Below are 17,396 nucleotides of genomic sequence, written 5' to 3' on the forward strand. Positions count from 1 at the left end.
GGCTAGGCCCTGTCTGATACCAAACTGGGTCCTACCTAGTGTGTACCTAGGCAAACCTCATTTAATACTGTAACATTTCACAACGCGCATCCACCATTCTTGTAGCCCACTCTTTGACTGCTCTTATTCTCGCCTTTCTTCTAAGGCTCCATTCCAAGTAGTTTTTCCACAGGTCACTCATTTCGTGACTCAAACACGTGGCTGCTCCGATATTAAATATTAGGCCTAACCAATGGAATGTGTTAGGCTATGCCTTAAATACCTTGGCAGGTCCCACGTAGGATCATAACAGGTGCCGACATGATTATGGTTTCGTCACTTCCAACAAAATTTAATGATTTTCTTTGGTGGACTATAAAGGCGCCTATTTGTTGGTAAAGTTTTTGAGCTAGACTTGTGATTGCCAACCAATTCAACGTATTTGATTATGTAGTGTGACATTCATGGTGCCTACAGCTACCTTTTGTTCTTTTCTTTTCTTTTTCTTTTTCTTTCTCAGTGAGAATGTAGGATGGTTAGGTTTTCAGTTTTGGAAAAATTGCCAATGGGTGACATCAAAATACAAGAATTGCTAACGGCAGACACACTTTTGAAAAATTGTGAGTCTTTAACAATTTTTCAAAAGTGCGCCCTCCGCGGCAATTCTCATATTTTGATGTCCCCCGTCGGCAATTTTTCGTTCAGTTTTCTTTCTTTCTATATAGCTAAGTTTTCTATTTGTGATTTGCTAGAGACCATCACAGAAGGCATTTCACTACTGGGCTGCTGTATGTGAGAGCAGCCACATCAGGTGAATTAAATGAATAGACAAAATATGTGCATGTGTGCCACCTCACATGCATTTCACAACTGGGCTGTTGTATGTGAGAGCAGCCACATCAGGTGAATTAAATGAATAGACAAAATATGTGCATGTGTGCCACCTCACATGCAAAAGGCCAACCGCAAAATGCCTTATGCTATGGTCCCAAGCAAATCTTTTGTTCCAATCGTTGTTATCAAATATCAAGGGTGGCATTAGGAGTGTAAACGGATCGAATTCGGAGCGGATATGGCTATATCCGAATTCGATTACAGTATACACTATCTGAATTCGGATTCAGATTCGACGGATATTTAATATTTATTACTGAATTCGTATCCGCCGGATATTGTTCGAATTCGGATATTATCCGTATCCGTTTATTCGGTAAATTCGAACATTTTATTGCGGCACTGTATCTTTTTTCTCCTTCTTACTCGAATGAATTTTCCAAACCCTAAAACTAGACCTCTACATTCTCTTCACAAAATTAACTCTCAAACCTTAAAATATATGAGATCCTCTTCTTCCTTTTAAAACAAAGGCAGAGAGAGAGAGGGAGGCAGTGGGGATGGATGATGGTGTTGGTAGTGGTTTTTGGGTTTTTCCCCTTTTTTTTTGTATATGATGGAATGGGTTTGGGCCATTTTGATGGAATGGGTTTAGGCCATTTTTATTTTTGTTTTTTTTTCTAAAAAGAAAATTCACTTTTCTTTTAGAAACAAAAGATAGTGTGTCATTACTAAAAATAAATATTAATAATAATAATAATAATAAATAAAAATGATTTACTTCTCGGATTCGGATGTTAAACGGATCGGATATACCATTTACCAGATTCGCATCCGCTAAGAGCCGGATATCTCATAAACGGATTCAGATAATATCCGCTTGAGACGGATTCGGATAATATTCGCTTTAAACGGATTCGGATGTGGACGGTAATCGAATTTCTGAATATCCATTTACACCCTAGGTGGCATACACCCAGCAACACGGGAACACCTTATAAAAAACTCAGGCTCGACTTAGTTTTTTAAAAGGAAGCATTTGACCATGTGGATGCCCGATAACAGTTTCTCCTTCATTGTGAAAGTCCGGAGGTTTTGTTCCTTTAGTTTCAAATGAGGGAAGCTAAAACTTTAAATAGAGACGACCAGCTTTGAGACAAGATATGATTGAATCCATTCTGTTTAAAATATCGGTCAGTGCTATCTTGGGCTGCATTCAACCCTCAGCTGCCCTCTGTGAAAGACATTCTATTGATTTTGAGGTGAAAGAATGAAAGAAACATGCATAGTCGTTTCTAAAGATTCTCATTCTTCCCTTTCCACCTGAATATACCCTTTATTTTATAAGATATATTAAGCAGTCTTTCAGCTATAATTTGTCTAATGTTATCTTATTTTCTAAGGTATATTAATGTTTATTTCAACCACATTTTCCTAGAGGAAATATCTGTTAGCACGAGCATCATGCACTGCATGGATCCACTGCCATAGCCATTGAAACTAAATATTGTTTTTTGGTAGATAATCTGGGATTGAACACATGACCTCATGGTTGAGATTCATAGCCCGGCCCCTTCTTACCCAAGCGCGCTTAACTTCGGTGTTCTAATGGGATCCAATGCATTTGTCCTAGTACGATCGCACCCTATGAGTCTAAATATTGTTGGCAATCATAAACCCTGCCTATTGCCCATGATCCCACCTTTATTTAATGATTCTAGACGTTTGATCAATCATGGGGAAAAAGACATACTAAAGATGTCTTTATGCCATTGATTTTTGCATGTCTAAGTCCTGTGAAAGCGGCGCGGCTGAAGCGTGTGGAAAAGGTGAAGATCACTATCTCAACCCGTTGAAGAAGAACACCGTCTTCTTTGATAAAAAGCCTTGAATCCACAAGGAGTAATCCTTGAATCCACGAGGAAAAGAAGCAAACTGAAACTGTATTATTTCATTGAAAGATCTGATTTTTACATACTACACAATCACATGTTTATAGAGATCAATCTCAAAATATACGTCTAAACTCTAATCCAAACTAATATAAATTCTAATTAGAGAGAGATTATGATAAACACCATCTCTAAACTCAATCTCATGCCAACTAACTAAAGTGATAAAAAAAAAACAAACAATACAATCGTCTTGCATTAGAATGAGATCTCCCTCCAACATCAGACCTGAACCCACCAGGCCATGGTGATGGTCCATTCGATCAATGGCCCTGAACATGGTCATTTTCATTCATCGAGATGAGATAGACTTGTTAGTCGATCTTTTCCCTACTTTTCAGTTCGGTGAGATGATAATATCAAGTATAAGATCCTTTATAGTCATGGGTGAGATGATAATATCAAGTATAAGATCCTTTATAGTCATTCCCACCAGGGTCCCATTCGTTTCGGATTTTGAGAATTGATTGAGTCCAAAGCAGATTATTGGACTCAGAATCATAATTTATGAGTCTAATAATCAGTTTTGGACTCAAAATCTGTAGTGAATTTAACTGGGTAGAACTCATCTGTAATAGCTAGCCGTTGGAGGGAGGGTTCCCATTCCCTTATAACCCATCCCCATCCATTTTACTTATCCGATGTGGGACTATTTGCTTTTGCATGGAAACCGAGCAATCTTCCCCTCCACGCGGAAGCAACGTGGACAATCTCACTCCTCCACCCTGTGGCAACGTGGGAACCATGAGATCCTACACTGGGGTTTCTGAGATCTCCCTCGATCTGATACCATTTGTAGGGAATTTAACCGGGCAACACTCACCCCTAAAGCTAGACGTTAGAGGGAGGGTGCCCATTCCCTTATAACCCATCCCCATCCATTTTATTTATCCGATGTGGGAATATTTGCTTTTGCAAATAGGGTAGAACTCACCCCTAAAAGCTAGCCATTAGAGGGAGGGTGTCCATTCCCTTATAACCCATCCCCATCCATTTTATTTATCCGATGTGGGACTATCTGCTTTTGCTTGGAACCCCAATAAAATCATCTCATTGTTATGGATTTTGAGAATTGATTTAGTCCAAAGCAGATTATTGGACTCAAAATCGTAATTTATGAGTCCAAAAATCAATTTTGGACTCAAAATCAATTCTCAAAATGCAAAATAAACAGGGCTTAAATATCACCTTATACTAGAGCTGTTACAGTAAAATGTGCATGCATTTGCTTAAGAAATACATCAGCAGGCAAAACTACAAGAGGGGGCAAACAGTGTTCGATGATCTAAATCATTCAATTATTGGGTGATTCGACAGATTGGCCAAAACAAAAATCATGTACATCAAATAATCCAAGATTTATACCTTTTCGAATGGAGAGTTAGAAAATACAAGTAAATGACTACATTCATTAAGAAAGCATCTCCACAAATCACAGGGTAAGGAGTGTCCTATGAAAGGAATTCCAAGGACATTATCACATTGCAAGGTTGGACGCTTAATTCCTATCTTTCTTTCATACACTGCTATTCAATTATATATAATGAATTAGGTAACTTACTTACTTACACAAGTGTGTAGGAAATGTTCTCTCTTATGAGATTACAAAGGGTTTTGTCAACGAGGGCACTCAATTTACGATAAATTTGCATAGGGAATAAGAGTTTTACATGGCTTTTGAGTATTTTTTCTCAAATAATGTGTAGATTTACATTTTCAATGCACCTTTACGAGTGCCCCTTTAACAAAACCCATAAACAAATAAAGAGAAAAAAAGGGCAGATTTTCCATTTCCTAGCATTGTTTGGTTAGCATTTACTATTCACATGGTGGTCTTGTAAACTTTTACAAATACAAGCCGTTTTTTACAGTTTGTCTTTCTTTTCAAATCTTGAGAAAAAGGAAAGTAAACAAATGAGAATCTATATTCTATTATGTGCATCCAAACGCACCCCTGGTGTTTTTTTATTTTTTCGTCTTTTTTTCCACTTTTCTGGGCTAACTAGTTATTGTCCACCTAACCGCAGCATTTTGTTTCTTCATGTTGTATCTTTCTCTATTATTAATATATCTGGTAGGGGTCCGCCTAACCCCAGCTTACCCATCCAAAAAAAAAAAAAAAAAAACTAGCTATTAGCGTCGAACAATACCGAGTTTTGTACTATGAGAGAAAGAAAGAGACAGTGCTCGATTCCCCACTGCTCGAAATTTGATCCCCTTGCTCCCATTTGTGCAAGCACGGCGACCCAAAAAACTAATTACACTATCCAAGGTTCTAAGTAGACCACCCGACATTTTCTTTGACCTAATTGAAAAAGCAGATGTGTTATAACTTATAACTAATTACGCTATGTCTACCGGAATTGTTTGCTTTAGATTGAAATGCATCTTAAAACCTTTCTACATTCTTATCTTTTGTTGAAAACGAAATCTCGAATACAAGTAGACTTGGCAAACGGGTAACCCGGGCGGGTATGGGTACAACCGGTGCGGGTACGGGTACTTGCTGGTACAGGTAAGAAATACCGGTGCGGGTACGGATAGCCTTTCATGAACCCGGAACCCACCCGGGCGGGTACGGGTATACCCGCGGGTAACTCGGCAAATTTAAAGAAGAAATTATATATATAGTTACGAAAAGAAATTATATGATGAATGGGTGTATGTACACGTAAAGGTGGTACGATGGATGTACAAGCCTTGATATTTAATCCAACATCAGCTTCTTAACAAGTCAGCTGCTGTTGGATCAAATATCAATGATGGGATGATGAGTACATGTTTATTAACAAATGTTTGTTTTGGTACAACCAAAGATACCAGTTACATGGTCTGATTGCTTTAATTTGTTTTGTTGGCCCACCCACATAGTCTATTTTTTAGTGTTTAGTGTTTACGCCTTAAGAATAAATACTTGAAAACCGAATGGCGGGTAACCTGCGGGCACCAACGCCCGACCCAGACCCACCCGCGGGTCACGGGTACGGATATTTTTTTTCACGGGTATTGACATTGGTACCCGTACCCCTGCGGGCTGGGTGTACCCGCGGGTATGGGTCCCATTTTGCCGCGTCTAAATACAAGTGCTTGTAATTGTTTGCTATCACAATCTTAAATGGGCCCCAATAATCATAAACCTTTATAAATCGAAGTAATCAATTTTAAACAAGTTAATGGCGTTTAGCTCAAGTTAAACAAATTAAATCTAAGTAATCAATTTTATTAATGAAAAAAATTAACCAACACATAGTGCTAGTTTAATTTTAAACTAATGATAAGACAGACTCATGAGCAACCCGCCAACCCACATAAAATCTATTTAGCTTCGCTGTGTAAAATGTCCGTGATGTTGATGATAAGGATGCGAATGACTATGACGGTGATGAGAATGACAACGGAACATGAAACAACGACATGGGTCCTTCCGTTTGGTGGCGAAGATATGCTATCAACTGCACAATCTCGAATTAGCAATCCTTAAAGCGTACTAATCTCGATCAATACAAAGAGCTCTGGCCTAATTATAAATTTACTTGAAGCCTCTTCATGGGATTCTAGAAAAAAGTGAATTGAACTATGAGTTAAGCTCATATAGGACATAAACTGTGTTAGGGACTATTTTCAGGCATGGGGAATTTATCTAATGGACAATCTCACCCCTCCATGCCGTGGCAACGTGGGAACCATGAGATCTTACACCGGATTTTTGAGATCTTCCCCGATATATATATGATAACATTTGTAGGGAATTTAACCGGGCAGAACTCACCCCTAAAAGCTAGCCGTGAGAGGGAGGGTGCCCATTCCCTTATAACCGATCCTCATCCATTTTATTTATCGAATGTGGGATTATTTGCTTTTGCAAATAGGTTATAACTCACCCCTAAAAGCTAGCCGTTAGAGGGAGGGTGCCCATTCCCTTATAAGCCTTCCCCATCCATTTTATTTATCCGATGTGTGACTATTTGCTTTTGCTTGGAACCCTAATAAAATCATCTCATTGTTATGGATTTTGAGAATTGATTTAGTACAAAGCAGATTATTGGACTCAAAATCGTAATTTATGAGTCCAACAATCAATTTTGGACTCAAAATCAATTCTCAAAATGCAAAATAAACAGGGCTTAAATATCATCTTATACTCGAGCTGTTACAGTAAAATGTGCATGCATTTGCTTAAGAAATACATCCAAAATCAATTCTCAAAATGCAAAATAAACAGGGCTTAAATATCATCTTATACTCGAGCTGTAACGGTAAAATGTGCATGCATTTGCTTAAGAAATACATCAGCAGGCAAAACTACAAGAGGGGGCGAACAATGTTCGATGATCTAAATCATTCAATTATTGGGTGATACGACAGATTGGCCAAAACAAAAATCCTACATCAAATAATCCAAGATTTATACCTTTTCGAATGGAGATTTAGAAAATACAAGTAAATGACTACATTCATTAAGAAAACATCTCCACAAATCAAAGGGTAAGGAGTGTCCTATGAAAGGAATTCCAAGGACATTATCACAATGCAAGGTTGAACCCTTAATTCTTGATTTTTCTTTCATACTCTGCTATTCAATCATATATAATGAATTATTGCTCCGAACTTAGATTCATAACAATAGAAATAAATTTTTGGGACTGAAATAAAATTTCTAGTCATAGTACGAACATAAACCATATATCTATTAATTCCCAAATAAACCAGCGTTCGGAATGACGCCGAGGGCATAGTTTATAACCAAATATCTGAATTTTAAGAAATTCCTTCATGACATTTGAAATGTGAACAGTAGTACCAACATCCATCCACAGGCATTAACTTAATATTTCCTAAAATAAAATTCAAGCATTTTTTGTTTCTTTCTTTTGCTTTTCTTCATTATTGTTTAGTACAATTCAAGGATACTTGCTCCATGTGATGGGATCTTTGTGACTCTAAAGGAGGTAGATGGTCTCGAAAGTCTATAGACCTGTATGGTATCTACAATCAACTAAGCACTCACTTCCTTGAGGGTTCATAATTCTTGTGTCACGATAAGGAGTTTAGATTGTTATACGTCACCCACTTCGTTGAGCAAAGTAGCTAGTACTGATTGAACTAAGGAGTGTATGATATTTTATTATTTTAGAGGCAAACAACTTGGATGGTTTTATGTAACCTTAATTTTTGCTTGATATTTTCTTTTAAGTCATTTTAATTGGTATGATATATGCATTAAATTTGATTAGATCTGTAGATAACGGTTTCAATTACCATGTTTACCCTTCACACTTCATTCTTCACTTTTGTTGGGGGCTATGTGCGAAAGCAAAGATCCCACATCAAAAAAGTGAATGGATGGGCTTATAAGGACTCGGGCTACCTCCCCTTAATGGCTAGCTTTCAAGGGCAAGTTCTACCTAGGTCCAAACAATTGGTATCAGAGCTGGGACATGGTAACTCTTGTAGTTCTGTTGGAAATCATCCATATCTTAAGAAGCTCAAATATTAAGGTTCTTAAGATTGTTGGATAAAATGGACGGATCAGATTTCTACAGATCTTATAAACAAATAATGAAGAAATGATATATGGCTTAGTCGAACCCAAAAGACAGAAATTCGAAGTCAAAACAAGTTTTTTGAACCCAAAACAGGTTATTTGAGTCGAAAACATGTTACTTGACCTCAAAATAGTGCAACTTGAAGTAAAAAATCTATGTACTGTAAATCAAACCATAATTGAAATAAAACATAGAAAAACAGATTGCACTTATCTCTTTTGATGAAAACCGTTTGGAAAAACCAGATTCGAAGAGACAAGGCTGAGTTGTGCCACATGGTCACTCTCCTTAAGAATCGTATCCGCCCCCTACCGGTGCAGCCGGGATCCGCGAATCGACACTCCACGATAAAAACAACCAAATATGGCTCCAGTCCACGTGCACTCGCTGACTGGTTCACCCAGAACCACCTTAGAACTGTGCTCAGACACCGAAGGAAGGAAAGGGGATGATGCAAAACCAGAAAACAAAACTTTTTTTCTGTTGGCAAAAGCCACCCCAAACGTATGTTCAGATTCCTTAGCACACCCCAAAACGTGTTCTCTTCTCCTTTTTATAGATACCAAAGTGTCTTTTGGAAAGAGCCACCATTTATGGGAACTGTGCTCAGACACGGAAGGAAGGAAAGAAGGAGATGAAGCAAAACCAGAAAACAGAACCCTTTTTTTGTTGGCAAAAGCCACCCCAAACGTGGAAATCAATATTTGTGGCAACTTCCTTCATCGTTGCTGCTCCTCGACGTTGCTCCGGCAGCAGCGAGACATCCCTCCCTCCCTCCTTCTCTCTCTCTCTCTTAAAGCATGTTGATGAAGATGATGGATGTATTTTGTATCCAAAACTTAAATCCAAATCAAAATACAAATGCATGGGGTATCCAAACGGACCCTTAGTCTATTTATGCCCTGTTCGTTTGGGATTATGACAACCGATTGCCATCCCCGAATCCGATTATTGGACCAAAAATTAATGTAATTTTGGGTCTAATAATCGGATTGGGGGTTTACAATATGTTGCCACAATCTCAAACGAACAGGGCCTTAAAGATAACTTCACAACTATTTTACCTACACAACACTAGACCACTGCTATACGGGGACAGAGGTAAAACAACCAAATGGACCCTTAGACTCTTGCAAATTGCTTTTAAAAGTTGTTATAATTCTCAAAATGTTCTCAACAGCCAATCAGGCAATTGGTTAATAAAGTGTTTAGTGCTATTATTAAAACAAGTATAGATATCATTTCCTTAATTTATTATCTATAAATTGATGATGCAGAGGGCCACTTTTATTTAAAAGGTAAATACATAATAGTGTAGTGAAAATAAAAAAAAAAAAAAAAAAAAAAATCGTACTCTAAAGAGAAAATCCAATTGAAAAGGATGATAAATTGCAATAAAATGACTAATCACATTGCTACATAGGATAAATAAGGAGACAAGATGAATTTCTTATCGTAATCACATCGAGATAATTAAAAGAGCCACGCTTATGTCATATACAAGTGGTCCTAAAATGGTCCCTCCCCTTTCCATTGGATCCTGGGTACGTCAGTTCATTGGATGGAGCACGCGGTAGTTATGACTTATGAGAGAGAGAGAGAGAGACGTTCTACAATGCGACGTCCCTATATAGTGAAATCCTCTTCTCTGTGGACATAGGCAGACTGTCAAACCACATAACTCTAGTCTTTCTTGCTATGCATATCTCTTTCTTGCTTTTCATCTCGTTGTTGGCTTCACATCTAAGTTTGATCTTGATTTTGAAGCCATTCGAGATCTCTGGGTTTTTTTTAGGGCCTGTTAGTTTGAGATTATGATAAAATGTGGTAAGCCCCCAAACAGATTATTGGACTCAAAATTAAGGTAATTTGAGTCCAATAATCGGTTTGGGGCTCACCAGTAGTTGTCATAATCTCAAACGAACAAAATGTGAGACATAGAATTATAATTATATTGTTACACATGTATAAAAGACGCATGATGTAATGGTAATTCATGTTACATGATGGGTCATAATCCACTAGTAGCTGCTTGGATGTACCAAAAAGTAGAAACATCAGAACAAAATGACACATTCATTTTTTTCTTGGCTAACTAGTTATTGTCCTCCTAACAGCAGGATTTTGTATCTTCATGTTGTATCTTTCTCTATTATTAATATCTCTGGTAGGGGTCCGCCTAACCCCAGCTTACCCATAAAAAAAAAAAGAAGAAAAAGAAACTTGTTATTGGAGTCGAACAATACCGAGTTTTGTACTGTGAGAGAAAGAAAGAGACAGTGCTCGATTCCCCACCGCTCGAAATTTGATCCCATTGCTCCCATTTGTGCAAGCACGGGGACCCAAAAAACTAATTACACTATCCAAGGTTCTAAGTAGACCACCTCACATTTTCTTTGACCTTAATGAAAGCACAGATGTGTTATAACTTATAACTAATTACACTATGTCTACTGGGATTGTTTGCTTCTCAGGTCTACAAAACCTTCGTTTTGTTCTTGAGATTAGATTGAAATGTGATGGGGTGTGAAAACACCAGCCTCTCACAGGCTGCCACCTGTCCCAGGGTAGGTGAGACCCAGCCTCTCACAGGCTGCCACCTGTCCCAGAGTAGGTGAGACCCAGCCTCTCACAGGCTGCCACCTGTTCAGAGTAGGTGAGATCCAGCCTCTCACAGGCTGCCACCTGTCCTGGACACCTGTCCAGGACACCTCAACAGATTTTCCTTATAAATAGGGGACTAAAGCTCAGACTAATGGGTAATGAAAAAAAAAAACCCTCTTCTCCCTAAACTCTCTGACATTTCCCTTCACTCTTGCTCATACTGACTTGAGTGTCGAAGGACCTGTCCGGAGTAAAATCCGGTCTGGTCTTCTGACCTCGTTTGCCTTGTGCAGGACTAAGCACTCAGGACTAAGCACTCAGGTCTCATACTCAATCTCCCTCATCACTCGCTCTCTGTTCTTACGCCACTGCTGTACCTGTTACCGATTTTAGGTCTAACAGATTGGCGCCATCCGTGGGACCCCAGAACTAAAAGCTGTTCTTACGCATCTCACAAAAAATGGCAGGGCGCAAGAGCGCGCGGATCCCTACTACACGGACTGATCAAGCCGTGCTACCTCGCAGAACCTGGAGCGAGCGAATTGCCTCTCTAGTAGTAGCAGCTTCTGCTACCGCCGAGCAGAGCCCTGCTCGCTCAGAACATCTTAACCCTCTGCCCACTCCGGAGCAAGTTCAAGCTCTATTTCAGCAGATGACAGCCCTCGTCGGGCAGTACCAGCAGCTACTGCAGGCGCCTCCCCAACCTCCTCCAGAAGCTCTACGATCTGGCCAGGAAAGGCCAGATGTCCACAGGGGAGAGTCATCACGCCATGGGGAGGGCCAAACTCACCACTCCGCCAGACAAGTTCATCACTCCGCAGCTAGGCACGCACAGACGGAGCCTCATCGCCGCCAAAGGTCGAGGTCCCGCTCTGCACAGAAGCCCCGAGCTCACGAAGAGCATGCACCAGAAGTAAAGTCCCGGCCTCGTCGTAGGAGTCCGGAGAGTCAGTCCGGCTCCGCGGCAAGCCGATCTGTGGGAAGAATCAGGTCCCGGGACCACAGAACGGATCCCCTGCTACAGAGAATGGAGGACATGGACCATAGAATAGAGGAACTGGCGAAGGACCAGAGCCGGCCCGCCTCCAGGGCGTTCTCAAGTAGAACGCCGTTCACTAATGATGTTCTGGGTGCCCCAGCACCCAGAGGGTTTAAAATGCCAGCCGTCCCCCAGTACGACGGCACCACAGACCCCGTGGATCACTTGGAGACATTCAGAACAATGATGCTCCTCCACGGAGCTTCTGATGTCTTCATCTGCAGAGCGTTTCCAACAACGTTAACTGGCGCGGCAAGAGACTGGTACTCCAGGATTAAACCAAACTCCATCAACAATTTTGACGATTTTGGAAAGGACCTCGTCCGCCACTTCATGAGCAGCCGCAGGCCAAAGAAAACAACAGCTTCCCTGATGGCCTTGCGACAGAAAGACAACGAGCCTCTGAAGGTGTTCGTCCGCCGATTCAACAGGGAGGCACTTCAAGTGCCAAATTTAGATCCCTCAGCAGCAATGAATGCGCTCCTCGCAGGCGCCCGGTCCAACGATTTCCGTCGAGCTGTGGCTCGACAAAATCCGCATTCACTGGCGGATCTCATGGCCGGGGCGGAGGAGTACATAACGGTGGAAGAAACACTAGCAGCTCTTAACTCAAATCGGAGGATAACCTCTGAAGAGAAGAATCTGCCTAAATAGCGCATGGAGGATAAACCTCCCAGAAAAGAGAAGTCTCCACCCCCTCAGAGAAGAGAAGAGAACTTCACGCCTCTCAATACCTCCAGAAAGCTCATACTGGCGGCAATCAGTGAGGAGGAGTTCGTGAAGTGGCCACCTAGAATGATCTCCAAAGGAAACAGGAGAGATCCTTCGAAGTACTGCCGGTCCCACAAAGACCACGGCCACGACACAGATGATTGTTGGCAACTCAAGGAGGAAATTGAGTAGCTCATCAGCCGGGGTTATTTGAAAAAGTATATCCGGACTGACAATCGCAACCAAGAGCGTAGAGGAAAGAGCCCCCAGGGCCGTAGCCCTCCGAAATCACAACAGCCCCCTGCTCGGGACAAAACCCCTCAGCTGCCCAATGCACAACCTGAGGCACCCCGATCTCAGCCAAGGGGGGTCATTGGTACAATTATGGGTGGGCCTGCCGCTGGGGGCACCTCCTCTACCGCTCGCAAAGCATATGCAAGGCGAGTTAACGCCGTGCACACTACCAGCAAAAAGTCGAGAACGGAGAATGAGATCTCCTTCTCGGATGCAGATCTGGACAACCTTATCCTCCCCCACGACGATGCACTGGTTCTAACCATGCTCGTTGCCAACTGGGAGGTGAAGAAAATCCTCGTGGACAACGGAAGCTCAGCAGACATTCTATACTACCACGCCTTTGAAAAAATGATGATAGGCGACGACCGTCTAAAGCCGGCGAACTCAGATTTATTTGGCTTCTCCGGAGAGGTCGTGAAAGTGGTGGGGCAGATTGAGCTCCCTGTCCTAGTCGGAGACTCACCTTGTCAAGCATTCGCCATGGTCAACTTTCTGGTAGTAAAGGCCACCTCGGTCTACAACGCTATCTTAGGACGGCCTGGCCAGAACTTGATCCGTGGAGTCGCCTCAGCCCACCACCAAAAAATGAAGTTCATAACCCCCAATGGTGTGGGTGAAGTTCGAGGAGATCAACCTCAGTCCAGGGAGTGCTATGCAATGGCACTCAAAAGCAAAAATGCAGTGGAATCACTGCTAATCGAACTACTCGATGTAAGGGACGAACTGGAAACCTGGTTCTTAAACTTGGGTACGCTCTGGAAACCCAGTTCACAAAACTTGGGTACTCACTAGAAACCCAGTTCACAAAACTTGGGTACTCACTGGAAACCCGGTTCTTAAACTTGGGTACGCACTGGAAACCCGGTTCTTAAACTTGGGTACGCACTGGAAACCCAGTTCACAAAACTTGGGTACTCACTGGAAACCCGGTTCTTAAACTTGGGTACGCACTGGAAACCCAGTTCACAAAACTTGGGTACTCACTGGAAACCCAGTTCACAAAACTTGGGTATTTATATCTGGAAACCCAGTTCTTAAACTTGGGTATTTATATATGGAAACCCAGTTCTTAAACTTGGGTATTTATATCTGGAAACCCAGTTCTTAAACTTGGGTATTTATATCTGGAAACCCAGTTCACAAAACTTGGGTATTTATATCTGGAAACCCAGTTCACAAAACTTGGGTATTTATATCTGGAAATCCAGTTCGCTAAAACTGGGTACTCGCTACTTGGTTCTCCACGGCTCGCCTCCACAAAGATCGGAAGCGCACTTCTAGTCAGAAACGGGCCCGGGCAGAAAACCAAACCCTTGCAAAAACCCAAGTTCAATAAACTTGGTCATCTCCGGCCAGACTGATATAACGCGTGGGTAAAACTCAACCTGAAGAAGGTTCATCCGTTCCCCAAGCCGGACAGGATATCGCGCGACAAAAATAAGACCGGCCCAAGCCGGACAGGATATCGCGCGACAAAAATAAGACCGGCCCAAGCCGGACAGGATATAGCGCAGCAAAATCCAGTTCATCTCAAGCCGAACTGGATATGGCGCAAAGCGCTACAGGACAAAATCCAGTTCATCTCAAGCCGAACTGGATATGGCGCAAAGCGCTACAGGACAAAATCCAGCTCATCTCAAGCCGAACTGGAGCTCCATACACCGGACTGGAGCTCCGTACTCCGAACTGGATATGGCGCAAAGCGCTACAGGACAAAATCCAGTTCATCTCAAGCCGAACTGGATATGACGCAAAGCGCTACAGGACAAAATCTAGTTCATTTCAGGCCGACCAGGACTCGGTGAGATTCGCTACAAGACAAAATTCAGTTCTTCTCAAGCCGAACTGGATATGGCGCAAAGCGCTACAGGACAAAATCCAGTTCATCTCAAGCCGAACTGGATATGGCGCAAAGCGCTACAGGACAAAATCCAGCTCATCTCAAGCCGAACTGGAGCTCCGTACTCCGGACTGGAGCTCCGTACTCCGGACTGGATATGACGCGTTCTACAAAACGACAAAAAGCAGTCCGGTCCGAGCCGGACTCCACTTCCAGCCGGACTCCACTTCCAGCCGAACTGGAACTCCGAACTGGAGCTCCGTACTCCGGACTGGATATGACGCGTTCTACAAAACTCCAGCTCATCTCAAGCCGAACTGGAGCTCCGTACTCCGGACTGGATATGACGCGTTCTACAAAACGACAAAAAGCAGTCCGGTCCGAACCGGACTCCACTTCCAGCCGGACTCCACTTCCAGCCGAACCGGACTCCACTTCCAGTCGGACTCCACTTCCAGCCGAACTGGAGCTCCGTACTCCGGACTGGATATGACGCGTTCTACAAAACGACAAAAAGCAGTCCGCTCCGAACTCCGGACTGGATATGGCGCATTCTGTAAAGCATCAGAACCCAGTCCGGTTGAAGCCGTACTCCGGACTCCGAACTCCGGACTGCGAACTCCGAAATTCGGACTGCGAACTCCGGACTCCGAACTCCGAACTCCGGACTCCGGATATTGAGCATTCTGTAAAGCATCAGAACCCAGTCCGGTTGAAGCCGTACTCCGGACTGCGAACTCCGGACTGCGAACTCCGGACTCCGAACTGCGAACTCCGGACTCCGGATATTGAGCATTCTGTAAAGCATCAGAACCCAGTCCGGTTGAAGCCGTACTCCGGACTGCGAACTCCGGACTGCGGACTGCGAACTCCGAAATCCGGACTGCGAACTCCGGACTCCGAACTGCGAACTCCGGACTCCGAACTCCGAACTCCGAACTCCGGACTCCGGATATTGAGCATTCTGTAAAGCATCAGAACCCAGTCCGGTTGAAGCCGTACTCCGGACTGCGAACTCCGGACTGCGGACTGCGAACTCCGGACTCCGAACTGCGAACTCCGGACTCCGGATATTGAGCATTCTGTAAAGCATCAGAACCCAGTCCGGTTGAAGCCGTACTCCGGACTGCGAACTCCGGACTGCGGACTGCGAACTCCGGACTCCGGATATTGAGCATTCTGTAAAGCATCAGAACCCAGTCCGGTTGAAGCCGTACTCCGGACTGCGAACTCCGGACTGCGGACTGCGAACTCCGAAATCCGGACTGCGAACTCCGGACTCCGAACTGCGAACTCCGGACTCCGAACTCCGAACTCCGGATATTGAGCATTCTGTAAAGCATCAGAACCCAGTCCGGTTGAAGCCGTACTCCGGACTGCGAACTCCGGACTGCGGACTGCGAACTCCGGACTCCGGATATTGAGCATTCTGTAAAGCATCAGAACCCAGTCCGGTTGAAGCCGTACTCCGGACTGCGGACTGCGAACTCCGAAATCCGGACTGCGAACTCCGGACTCCGAACTCCGAACTCCGAACTCCGGATATTGAGCATTCTGTAAAGCATCAGAACCCAGTCCGGTTGAAGCCGTACTCCGGACTGCGAACTCCGAACTCCGGACTGTGAAATCCGGACTGCGAACTCCGGACTCCGTGCTAAATTCTTCGATTCACCCCCGAACAACGTCTCCCCATCCAGAAAAACGAGTGATCACACTTTCCCAAGTCCTTCAATGACTTGGAAAACTGGGGGGCAACTGATGGGGTGTGAAAACACCAGCCTCTCACAGGCTGCCACCTGTCCCAGGGTAGGTGAGACCCAGCCTCTCACAGGCTGCCACCTGTCCCAGAGTAGGTGAGACCCAGCCTCTCACAGGCTGCCACCTGTTCAGAGTAGGTGAGATCCAGCCTCTCACAGGCTGCCACCTGTCCAGGACACCTCAACAGATTTTCCTTATAAATAGGGGACTAAAGCTCAGACTAATGGGTAATGAAAAAAAAAACCCTCTTCTCCCTAAACTCTCTGACATTTCCCTTCACTCTTGCTCATACTGACTTGAGTGTCGAAGGACCTGTCCGGAGTAAAATCCGGTCTGGTCTTCTGACCTCGTTTGCCTTGTGCAGGACTAAGCACTCAGGTCTCATACTCAATCTCCCTCATCACTCGCTCTCTGTTCTTACGCCACTGCTGTACCTGTTACCGATTTTAGGTCTAACAAAATGCATTTTAAAACCTTTCTACATGCTTATCTTTTGTTGAAAACGAAATCTCGAATACAAGTGCTTGTAATTTTTTGCTATCACATTCTTAAATGGGCCCCAATAATCATAAACCTTTATAAATCGAATTGAGGAGTATGCCAATGTTCGGTTATGCCGTGGCTAAAGACAACTTCCCAGCACATAAAGGGCAACCTATGGTCGGCTTGATTATAGTAAATAATTATCGTATGGCCACCTCACATTAACCACCCACAAGGGTTTTGTACATTCAAAACTCAATTAATGGGAATGTCGATTTGCCATTTCATCTAGAAGACGATTTCGGTGCAGCCATTGGCGTTTAGATCAAGTTAAACAAATTAATTCTAAGTAA

The sequence above is a fragment of the Tasmannia lanceolata genome, unplaced genomic scaffold, assembly GCF_043159265.1.
Source record: "Tasmannia lanceolata isolate RefF3 unplaced genomic scaffold, GAP_Taslan_0.1 ptg000016l, whole genome shotgun sequence".
Classification (NCBI taxonomy): domain Eukaryota; kingdom Viridiplantae; phylum Streptophyta; class Magnoliopsida; order Canellales; family Winteraceae; genus Tasmannia; species Tasmannia lanceolata.